Here is a 13,008-nt window from a genome sequence, read left to right on the forward strand (position 1 = left end):
TTGATTATAATGCTAGCATTATAAACCCTCTTACCTGTGGTAATTAGTCACCTTTATTTATATAGCGCTTTTTACAATACAGATTGTTTCAAAGCAGCTTTACAGAGATAACAGGAAAATAATGCAACAAAGTTTATTTCCAGAATAAAATAGTGTCATAATCCATCTTAAGTAAGTTCAGTGATGTTTCATTTTTGTAGTAAAAAAGTTATTAATTTAGTTAATTTACATATATATATATATATATATAGCCGCTCTGGAGAAAACCGTGATGTCATCGTCCATCTCATTTCAGTTCTCATATAATGGTGTCAATGTAGGTAGATCAAATATTATTGTTGAATATTAAACTAAATGTCCCCAACTAAGCAAGCTAAAAGCAAATGGCGACAAAGGCGAAAAAGGCAACAGTGGCAAGGAACCAAAACTCCATCAGGGCAGAATGGAGAAAAAAACCTTGGGAGAACCGAGGCTCAGTCGGGGTTCTCCTCTGGCCAACGAACAAACAGTGTATGATTATGATTCAGGCAGCATTACAGGTCAGAAGTCAGATTGGATTGGAACAATCAGAATATTATCCAGTTCCATCTGGTTGAAGATTGGAGTCACACCGGTATGGAGACGGGTTTGTTGTGGATCAGTGCCGATGGCTGTCGTGTCGATGAGGAGTCTAGTTGACACAATCTCTGCTGACACTTCAGGGATGCATTGTGGTCATTTCTAGGCACAGGTCCTCCATCTGATCTGGATACAACCCGGATCCGGCTGACTACATCATGCGTCGTGGTCGTGTCTAGGCGCAGGTCCTCCATCTGATCTGGATACAACCCGGATCCGGCTGACTACATCATGCGTCGTGGTCGTGTCTAGGCGCAGGTCCTCCATCTGATCTGGATATGGCCTGGATCCGGCTGACTACATCATGCGTTGTGGTCGTGTCTAGGCGCAGGCCCTCCATCTGATCTGGATATGGCCTGGATACGGCTGACTACATCATGCGTTGTGGTCGTGTCTAGGCGCAGGTCCTCCATCTGATCTGGATATGGCCTGGATCCGGCTGACTACATCATGCGTTGTGGTCGTGTCTAGGCGCAGGTCCTCCATCTGATCTGGATATGGCCTGGATACGGCTGACTACATCATGCGTTGTGGTCGTGTCTAGGCGCAGGTCCTCCATCTGATCTGGATATGGCCTGGATCCGGCTGACTACATCATGCGTTGTGGTCGTGTCTAGGCGCAGGTCCTCCATCTGATCTGGATATGGCCTGGATCCGGCTGACTACATCATGCGTTGTGGTCGTGTCTAGGCGCAGGCCCTCCATCTGATCTGGATATGGCCTGGATACGGCTGACTACATCATGCGTTGTGGTCGTGTCTAGGCGCAGGTCCTCCATCTGATCTGGATATGGCCTGGATCCGGCTGACTACATCATGCGTTGTGGTCGTGTCTAGGCGCAGGTCCTCCATCTGATCTGGATACGACCCGGATCCGGCTGACTACATCATGCGTTGTGGTCGTGTCTAGGCGCAGGTCCTCCATCTGATCTGGATATGGCCTGGATCCGGCTGACTACATCATGCGTTGTGGTCGTGTCTAGGCGCAGGTCCTCCATCTGATCTGGATATGGCCTGGATCCGGCTGACTACATCATGCGTTGTGGTCGTGTCTAGGCGCAGGTCCTCCATCTGCTCTGGATACGACCCGGATCCGGCTGACTACATCATGCGTCGTGGTCGTGTCTAGGCGCAGGTCCTTCATCTGATCTGGATATGGCCTGGATCCGGCTGACTACATCATGCGTTGTGGTCGTGTCTAGGCGCAGGTCCTCCATCTGATCTGGAGACAACCCGGATCCAGCTGACTACATCATGTGTTGTGGTCGTGTCTAGGCGCAGGTCCTCCATCTGCTCTGGATACGACCCGGATCCGGCTGACTACATCATGCGTTGTGGTCGTGTCTAGGCGCAGGTCCTCCATCTGATCTGGATATGGCCTGGATCCGGCTGACTACATCATGCGTTGTGGTCGTGTCTAGGCGCAGGTCCTCCATCTGATCTGGATATGGCCTGGATCCGGCTGACTACATCATGCGTTGTGGTCGTGTCTAGGCGCAGGTCCTCCATCTGATCTGGATATGGCCTGGATCCGGCTGACTACATCATGCGTTGTGGTCGTGTCTAGGCGCAGGTCCTTCATCTGATCTGGATATGGCCTGGATCCGGCTGACTACATCATGCGTTGTGGTCGTGTCTAGGCGCAGGTCCTCCATCTGATCTGGAGACAACCCGGATCCGGCTGACTACATCATGCGTCGTGGTCGTGTCTAGGCGCAGGTCCTTCATCTGATCTGGATATGGCCTGGATCCGGCTGACTACATCATGCGTTGTGGTCGTGTCTAGGCGCAGGTCCTTCATCTGATCTGGATATGGCCTGGATCCGGCTGACTACATCATGCGTTGTGGTCGTGTCTAGGCGCAGGTCCTCCATCTGATCTGGAGACAACCCGGATCCGGCTGACTACATCATGCGCCGTGGTCGTGTCTAGGCGCAGGTCCTTCATCTGATCTGGATACGGCCCGGATCCGGCTGACTACATCATGTGTTGTGGTCGTGTCTAGGTGCAGGTCCACCATCTGATCTGGATACGGCCTGGATCCGGCTGGCTACATCATGTGTTGTGGTCGTGTTGTTGTAGCAGATTCAAAGTCTTTCTTGGCTCAGGTCTCAAAGAGTTTTCAGAGTCGAGGTTTCAGGTCAAAAGAATTATCTTTATTGCGTAAACAATAAAGTGAGAAGCCAGCTGGTCATCTGAAGTTACAGTATCCAGCACCCATTTTTTATACATTTTTCATATCAAGTCTACAATGGATACCCTCAAATCTATCTCTTCCCCTCTGTCACGCCTGGTGACCTTGACACAATTAGACATGTCTTCTCTATTGGTCAAACATCCCAAAACCTTACATAATGGTGTTCTGTTTCATACTGTATTTTGACACCTTGCATTTCTTATGCATACTGGTTATTTTTCCATTCTCTCATCCTTTTCGGACCTAATTTGTTCATGCTTGTCATTTTCATTGCATCATACTTTGACATGAATCAAGGGAAAATTCTCCTACATATCCCCCCTTTGGGACTAACCTAGTCCCACCTTAATTTCTGTCCCAGAATGTATCTTCATGATCAGGCTTCATTCCTGATTTTACTCTAATTCTAACAGGATTGGCTGACTTCACCAGGCCCACATCTGTATCATGCTTAGACCACAACTCTCCCAGTACCTTTTGTTCCATCTCCAATTTCAGCTCCTCCATTTTTGACTTCAATTAATTTTTCTTTTTTCTACCCTTCATTCAGGTAAAGAGTTACATGATGGATTGAATCGTCTACTCTAAACCATGTTTTAGTAAAGTCACATTCTTCAATTTGCAATGCTGCCCCTTCTGGTCCTACGATTATATAATTTGAATTCAAATATACTTTCTGTCCCCTCATTTTTTCTAACCAGTCGTTTTCTAAAATCGGGTTTCTCAGAGGATCATATATCATTGTACAATGAAACTCAGATTCTGGCAGACTTGATTTTTTAAACTGTTCTTTTATATATTTTCCCCATTTCTCAAGAGTTTCTCCCACTCCCTTATATATGTTCCCTAACCAAAATACATTTGCTTGTGGTTCCTGCAGATCACTACTACCTAATACTGTCATTTGTTTTATGCCTGTATTATCTATGTATATTCCTTCAGGAGAGCACCATATCTGTAACTTTAGTTTGCATATGCATCCCTACCTAAAATATTAACTGGTATTTGTTCTGACATTAATACAGGATCTTTATTTCTGAGTCTTTGATTTTTATGCTGACAGGGGCTGTCATTGGGATTAGCTGCGTCAGTCCCGAGAATCCTACTGTCTTGACGTATTTTCCATATTTAGGGAGGTGTGAGGCATAATTTGGGCTCAAGCATGTGAATGTTGCCCCTGTATCAAGCATAATGGGTGTCCTCTATTTTAACCCGCAGCATAGGTTCTTGATCAGCGTTGGATGATATCAAGCTGACCCCTCCCTGTAGGATTCTCTGGGCATCCCTAGTAACCTTGATCTGGACCGCGCCATGGGTTGACAGGTCCTGACACTTGATGCTGCTGGTTCTGATTAGTCTGTTGCCATGGTTAGTACATTTGGTCACGCAGAGGTTCATTTTGGGGCCATGGGTTAATACGACACTTTCTCTTGATATGTCCAGGCTGGTTGTGTCATGCTGATAGAATGAGGAAGCAATAGCAGGTGCAATAAACTCTTTATTGGAAACACAGATGAAACGTATAAGGCAACAAACACTGGCGGGTGACGCAGGGACCTCGATGGTCAAACACGGGTGAGTCTGGGCTGGTGCAGAGTGAAGTGATGGTGATGGTGATCTCCGGCGTGAACGACGAACTGAACAGCGAACAGGAATCCAGGAACAAACACCACACGATCACAGAACGGGAACAGGAACACCAGACAGCACAAGACTTCAAACAACGATCTGACAATGGAGAGGAGAAAACGGTGAGTATTTAAGGAAGTGATGATGAGTCGCAGCTGGCGCCGATAATGATTGCAGATTGATGAATGAGCATGATTGCTCCGGCCACACCCATAGATCCACGCGACACACACACACATACACAAATAACAAACGCACGAGACAAAAAGAAAGCAATGCATTCGTAAACCGTGACAGGTTGCACACCCAACACATGCCTTGAGTGTCTTGTGTTCTTTGTTAATTGTTGTATTCTCTTCCTCTTCCTCTTCCTCTTCCTGGCATTGCTCCATTTCTGTTGTTTTGCTGTTCAGGTAGGTATATCACAATTGGTGCACTTGGCTGTTGTTGATTTCCTGTGGTGTTGGATGTGCTCTGACCCATAAGGGCTGGTGCCTGTGGCATGGCTTGTGCAGCTGGGTTCGGTATGTTCACTGCTGCCATCACTGCAGACTGATCTTCAACATCTTTCATGGTAGCTTGGACTTTCTTCTTTTTGTTGATTAGGTCATCCAGCTGTAATTGGGTCAGCCTTCTTTGAAGCTCTCTTTCTTGATTCTTCAGCTTCTGTTCACTCTTCCTGTATTGTTCTACTGCATGAGTCACATGGTCACAGAACTCTCTTGTCGTCTTTGAATTCAGTCCCACTACATCTTCCAGCTTGGCTTTTACAGCGGGTGGCATGGCTTCCATTATAGCAGTCCTGAACAGCACTGTTATCACTGGATCTCGTTCAGGGTCTTTTTCCAGCTCTTGCTTCCATCTTCGTGATTGTCTCTGGACGTAGGCAGTTGGGTTTTCTTCTTCGCCCATTGGTTCCCCTTTTAATAACTTTGGATCCATCTGGGTGGGATAATGTCCTCTGAGGGTTTGCCACATTACGGTTCTGTAATGGTCAAGTGGTATGTCGAGTCAATTGCTTGGTTAAGTCCTGAGTCATCAAGGATTTCATTTGTTCTTGCACCTCCCACACACTTTGCCAGCAGGGCCTTGATGTCTCCGATGGCTAGTATCTTGCCCATTGTCTCTTCTTCCAGTAGTCGAATCCATTTGCCCGCCCCTTTGTGTATGTCAGGGAGGCGTGCTATCAGTCCTTCCAGATCTTGTCCCGCCCACGGCACATACTGTCCTTGTTGTCCTTTAATCAGGATGAAGCACTGTGTTTGTTCCTGGGCGATTCCACAGTTTAGGCCTAACTGCAAGGACAACAGCCTGCAAAATCAATCTTCATGGAGAAAGCCATTGTCCTTGTCATTGGGTACAGCTGTGTGAAAGGCAGGATAAATCTGGCAATGGTAAACTAGTAAACTTTGATCAAAGTTGAGTTGATGTAAAATGTAACGTATGTAACATGGACGGAAAAACAGTGTAAGTTCAAGCAGAAAGTGTACTTAATCTAATTCAGTTTAATAAAATTCTGGTTGAATCCCAGTTCATGTTTTGCTTTGTTCCTAATTTGGTATAGTTATGAGTCATGCGTTGTGTATGGTTCACAAAACTGGTAATAGGACTTCCATGCAGGCAGGGTGGCCATCTAATATTATCTGTTCTATAAACTTAAAGGTGCATTTTTGAGTCTGGTATGTTCATAAACTGAAAGCCAGCAAAATTACTAACAAATACCACAGGTATATTTTTCAAATTTATTTGCCAAATGTAGAAGACAAAAGAACTCCTACAAGTGTGCAAAGTTATAACGTGTGTAACGTGGACGGAAAATTTAATGTTTAAAAATTAAACAATCCTGCAAGATTGCCTCTGTAACACAAAATAATACCATTTCCTTAACATGCCCAGTTCACTGTTGTTTAAAAACCTATGCGATTGACGCTGACAGTTTATTCTAATGGCATAAGTGATATTGTGTTAACGCACTATTAACGTGTTAACTTTGACAGCCTAAGCTATATTCTTACGAACATTGGACAGAAAAAAAAAAATCATCAAAAAAACCAAACAGTAAAATGTCATTTACGATGTTGACTTTCATGAACAGCTTATTGAGTCAAAAATACGCAGAAAACAACGTTCGAAGTTGGGCAGACTGAAAATTTCCGTCTAATTTACGAACAAGATGTGCAGAATCTGTCAAAATGTATAAAACCACCATTCATGCTCTTTCACGATGAACACGACGCCGCTTACGGTCCGAAACCACTCGCAATCATCCGACTTGCACACTCTTTTATCCTTTCTCACCACAAGGATCCTATTTAATGTTTACTTAACCAAAGTTTACCACGTTCGTATCATTTTAATGTTCGTAAACTTTTGGACAGAATCCACAAACTTACCCACATTCGTCGAAATCCGTGAAATCCTGTTAACTCTTCCTCCCACGCAGAGCGACCGTGACCTAGACAATCTTATTTCTGACATGAGAACCGTTGAGACATTAGGAGATGGAAATTCAGCGTCAGAATAAAATGTACGAGCGTTATGATTTTTGGACAGAAAATCTCGGCCCCTGTTTTATCCCGATTTATTAACAATTTATCATGTAGCAACGCATATGTAAGGGTTAATGCCCGACGAGGTGTCCATTATCAGGTATTAATGGACGACGGCGAGGCGTGAACCGTCCGACGCGCAGTGGAGGACGGTTGCCTCCGCCGAAGTCCATTAATACCTGACAATGGACACCTCGAAGGGCATTAACCCGCTTATACCATGGTCACTTACGAAAGAAATAAATATTTAACCAATTAATAATACTTTAATGTGTTTTAGAGTAAAAATCGTGAGGGTTTTTATTTATTAAGTCGAGCGCACTATTTAATATCTCCCGTATACAGGCGTTGCCAAGCAACGTGGCCACAGCGACCCGACTGCAGCAGTTGATCAGTGAGTTTGAGCCAGCGCAATCATTTAGAACTGTCATCAGGCAAATTGACGGGACGCCTTTCCTAGGTGTACATTATCACTTTTTAATGGACACCCTGCAGCCAATCAGAATCGAGTATTCACCCAGACCATGGTATAAGAGAATTGAACTTACACAAGATGTTTTTATCGTTTTGCTACTGGTAGAATTACATGGAAAAATGATATCTCTGCTTCCTTTAGAATCATAGTTTAACGTGCGTAACTGCTTGGACAGAAAGTGTAACGAACGTTAGTAAATGTTTCCATTGCATCGTGGTGGATTAAGGGAATTATACTTTCAGTGTTAGTAGTAGTATTTTGTAGAAGACACACCAAAATAAATGTTATGCGCCAAAATTCAGGATTTTATTAAAGGAAATGAAAGAAATGACTTAGGAAAAATCCAGATGCACTGAATGTCCCACCCTGACATCCGCAATTTCTGGGGACGGAAATAAAATAAAGTCTCATTACACGATAATGCCAAGGCTTAGTGATAAAAGTAACTTTATTATTTCTTACATCTATCTTTAACAAAATAGTGAACTAAAAATAAAAAAATGACAACAACTGGGTATTATTCAATCTATATTGTTCATTACACCCCTTGTGGACAGAAACTGTGGAATCGCCCTCCTCTCTCAGTTGGTCTCTTCCATCTTTATGCAGATATGCTCCACTCATTGACCTTCTTCTCAAATTGCCCCCTCTTATCCTGTATGGTTTGCTTTGGGGGAGTTCTTCCAAGAGCAGGGTCCCGGACACATTCTTGTATTCTTTGTTAAGGCTGGCTGAGTGGTGTCTGTTCCTTGTGTAATCCTGAAGTCTCCGATGATCTCTTCGCATGGTTTCTTCTAAAGCTTTTCGCATGGATTCAGTCTCTTGTTGAATTTGTTCTTTGGTGATGAGTATGTCTCTTTCTATTTCATCCTGTTCATGTTCGGATTGCTGAGTGTCATCTTCCATCTCCTTCTGCAGTCTCTCTTCAAGTTCTTGTAGGGATTTGCTTGCATGATGATAAGGATTGGAGAGGGTGCACTGTAAAAAATTTCTAACCCTCCCAAATCAAAAATTTCAAGTGACCGATAACATCTAAATTTTTCAATTGGCCCAAGTGAAATTCTGTAAATTATAAAATTAAATTTACAGATTTTCACTTGGGCCAATTGAAATTTACAGAATTTCACTTGGGCCAATTGAAAAATTTAGATGTTATCGGTCACTTGAAATTTTTGATTTGGGAGGGTTAGAAATTTTTTACAGTGTGGGGTCTGGGGTTACCCTGGTCAGATGTTTCATGCTTAGGTTGCTGTCTTGACTTCCCCCATAATTCAGTGTGTCTTGCTTTGAAACTTCAAAGATGTCTGTAGTTTTTCTTTCTCTGCGGCCAGGGCTCACTTTTCTGTCGTCATCCTCTCCTCCCTCCCCTCTTGCTTCATCGGTTGGCTCGTCTTCAAGATCCACTTTACCTTGAACTGTTAAAGTTGCATTCACTAGTGGCAGTTGTTTACCAGTTGAATCATAGGGGGGTGCATAAGGGGGTGGGGTTGCCATTATATCACTTTTATTTTCTATCTAATAGGGAATCTCCCTAATTTCCTTAATCAATTTTACCCCCATATCTCTAAAAAGATTCAACACTTCCTGCTCTTTTTCTCTATTCTCTACTCTTTTTTTGCTTCTATCTTGGGCTTTGTGATTCTTTATTAGTGCTCCCATTTCCCTGCGCATAGCCAAATCAAATGTTCCCTCTGCTGGCCACTTAGTGTTTAACTTTCTGGTCCTTTTTTCCCACTTCCGAGATAAGTTTTTAATAGCATCTACATATCGGATATTGTGATATAATCTGCTCTACAGGGGTCTCTTGTTGCTGTGACATCGAAGCCATTGCTGCAAGTCTCAATTATTTCTTCACTCAATTAATCAAATTATAATTTTGTGTTCTCAGTTTTCTGTTAAGTTTAAAAATTCTGGTATCTGTTTAGTTTTTTGAAGATACCTCAAAATGGTTCATATTTGTACCTCAGACAATGGCTTCGGCGTCACTTTTTCTAGCTGGTTGTGTATATCTCATTTCCAAATGATGTCCTCCCTCAGGCACACCAGTTCGAAACTCCAGATAATGTTCTTTTCAAACCACCGTCCTCGTGCAGTTACTTCTCCTGCCCTATATAGATAAGTGAGAGATGGGGTTAATTTCACTTCATGGCCGTTCAACATGATGACTGAAATATTTAATTCTTCTTTGCTACAAGTGTCTGATTCAAATGGTTCAAATAAATCAATTAAAGTCTTTCTTCCTTTTTTATTTAAAATTCTTCTCCCTCTATTGCCCCTCGCGCCCCTCCTGTTCTTCCATAACTGCGGCATTCTCGGTTGATGCAGGCTGTCTTTCTATCTCCTGCCTGTTTCGGTGAATTTCAACCCACAAATGAGTTATATCTCTTGGATTGTTTTTCAAAACAACCAACACCGCCAGTCTTTCCAATGTCCAATTATCTACAAAGACTGGCCTGATTTCCCATCCCTTCAAAGACTGTGTCACTCTCCCATTTAACTGACCTAATGCACGAACCCACCATTAGTCAAGTCAAGTCAAGTCAAGTCATCTTCATTTATATAGCGCTTTTAACAATGTAGATTGTTTCAAAGCAGCTTTACAGAGATAAACGTATAATTTATGGTAACAGAGATTGTTTTGGCTTTATAGCGGTTCTTTAATAAAGTTATTTTCCAGCTAAAGTTAGTTTTGATTGATTCGCTTCCGTCGCAACAATCATTTGTTATTAAATTAGGGGCCGCTAAGACGACACCGTTCTCTCTACACAGACTTTAAACGCGATCCTGTGAGAAACGCTGATGGCGGTCACATGCGCATTAAGAATTGGTTCTATAGTTATGTGCGTTTGAATATATGTGTGCAGGTTTGGAATTCCCTACAAACCAAGCCTAAACAAAGTACTGGTGTTTCCTTATAATTTTTGATACAGAATTTATTTTATTTTATCAATTTGGGGTAGATACGCGAATTGAGTTTCACGACAACGCTTTATCTGTAGAGTGGTAAAGGGATCCTCCATAGGGAGAGACTAGTTGGCACTTCAGCACTGCGTTGTCATCGGGTCCAGGCGAAGGCCCTTCATCAGATCTGGATACGGCCTGGATCCGGCAGGCTGTGGGAAAACCTCGGGATAAACAAAGACACTAAAATTAGCGTAGATGCCATTCTTCTTATGATGTAACGAGTACATCAGGATTTATGGGAAGTGTTCCCGGTTCCAGCTGACCTAATCTATGCAGCCTAATATTGAATCTAAAGTCTATAATGTATTATGTGAATGCTAGGTCAAAGAGATGTGTTTTTAGTCTAGCTTTGAACTGACAGAGTGAGTACTGCGGAGCTAAAGCATTTAGTGCTTTGTAAGTAATCAGCAATATTTTAAAATTGATGCGATTAATAGGGAGCCAGTGCAGTTTTGACAGAACCGGGCTAATATGGTCATACTTCCTGGTTCTGGTAAGAACTCGAGCTGCTGCGTTTTGAACTAGCTGTAGTTTGTTTATTAAGTGTGCAGGGCAACCACCCAGTAGAGCATTACAATAATCTAGCCTTGAGGTCATGAACGCATGAACTAATTGTTCCGCATTTGTCAATGAGAGCATATGACGTAATTTAGATATATTTTTAAGATGGAAAAATGCAGTTTTACAGATACTAGACACATGACTTTCAAATGAAAGATTGGTATCAAAGTATACCATTATGTATACATTTCTCAGAATGGTTGCCACTCTCAATTCTTTAGGCCAACTCCTCCTTGCCTTCCTTTTCACATATGGAATCCATATTGGATCTATCTTTATTTCGATGGCTGTAAGCTGTGAGTTCAAAAGAACTGTTTTTGGAAGATTAAATTTGTTCAAATGTGGTCTCAGGGCTTCAAGAGTTATCTGGGGTTTTTTTTATCACATCACGCCAATCCACTAAGGGCCACTCTCGTTCAACCTGGTTCAAGTTTGTTATTCTTGTCAATTTTTTCAAAAGCTCATCCTTCCCTTGGTCTGTTAACTCCTGTCTCTGCCCTTCATTATCTATGAACTCTTTTTTCTAACCAGAAGTGATTCTTAATACCTTTGGTTAGTTTTAATGCCTCTTGAAAATCATTCTCATCTTTTCTTTATTTCCGCAATCTATTCTCCTCTGCCTCGTAATTATCTCTCACTCTAGACCACATGTGTACTTTTCTTCAGGTGTCAAAAGGTGAAAAAACTCTATCTCTGTCACTTCTCTCCCTCCTTATTTCTTTATCTCAATACAAATGCTTTCAGTCTGTTGTAACGTACACTCATACACCCGGGATTTCATACACACAATCACACAGCCTCACACATACAGCCGCACTCACATACACGCAGAGCCGCTCTGACACACACTCAGAGCCACACACACACACAGTGCCGCTCTCATACGCAAAGCCACTCTCACACACTTATTTATTATTTTTCTATTTTTCTTGTAACAAATGAAAAGACAAAGTCAATCAATCAAACTTTTGACAATATGGGCTGTGTTTCCCTATCCGGATCACAATGCTTACAGTCCGGAAGATGGCCAAATAGCCGACAAAGCCAATTTCGGGGAATATTCTTTGTTTTTGATATCTTGATTTTTTTTTTTTTTTTTTTTCTGTCATCATTTTTTTTTATCATCCATTAAACTTTTAATAACACTGATTCAAAAATTATTTCTTATAAGAGTTTTAGTTCATATGCCGTCTGACTATTAAAGTTTTCTTAGCCTGACAACTCCCTTTTTTACTGAGCAGCGTCAAGGCCACTTACTTCCTTATCTTTTATCACTTTTAGGTTCTTTTTGGTGGAGTCTTTTGTTTAAGGCAGTCACCAACCGGGCGCCAGCTCACCAGGGGCAGCACAAAACAAATATAAGCAAAAAATTTGCTTACCTTATTTTATGGCGCCTTTGTTTTGTGAGGCCTCTGCCAGCACGCCCACCGTGGCCACTCCTCGACCCCTTGTCCCTCCTGGCTAGAGCATACAACAATTATGTTGTAGCAGATTCAAAGTCTTTCTTGGCTCAGGTCGTTTTCAAAGAGTTTTCAGAGTCGAGGTTTCAGGTCAAAAGAATTATCTTTATTGCGTAAACAATAAAGTGAGAAGCCAGCTGGTCATCTGAAGTTACAGTATCCAGCACCCATTTTTTATACCTTTTTCATATCATCAAGTCTCCAATGGATACCCTCAAATCTATCTCTTCCCCTCTGTCACGCCTGGTGACCTTGACACAATTAGACATGTCTTCTCTATTGGTCAAACATCCCAAAACCTTACATAATGGTGTTCTGTTTCATACTGTATTTTAACACCTTGCATTTCTTATGCATACTGGGTATTTTTCCATTCTCTCATCCTTTTCGGACCTAATTTTCATGCTTGTCATTTTCATTGCATCATACTTTGACATGAATCAAGGGAAAATTCTCCAACAGTGTCTAGGCGCAGGTCCACCATCCGATCACGATATGGCCCGGATCCGGCTGACTACATCATGCGTTGTGGTCGTGTCTAAGCGTTCCCACCATC

At 42.6% G+C, this 13,008-nt stretch overlaps 1 protein-coding gene across 1 annotated transcript in view; it reads left to right on the top strand.

Annotated features, from left to right (window-relative positions):
• The window catches only part of fbn2a (fibrillin 2a), a 147,186-nt gene that overhangs the window by 78,947 nt on the left and 55,231 nt on the right, over positions 1-13,008 (top strand). The window lies entirely within an intron of this gene.

The sequence above is a fragment of the Squalius cephalus genome (genome assembly GCF_949319135.1).
Source record: "Squalius cephalus genome assembly, chromosome: 24".
Lineage (NCBI taxonomy): Eukaryota > Metazoa > Chordata > Actinopteri > Cypriniformes > Leuciscidae > Squalius > Squalius cephalus.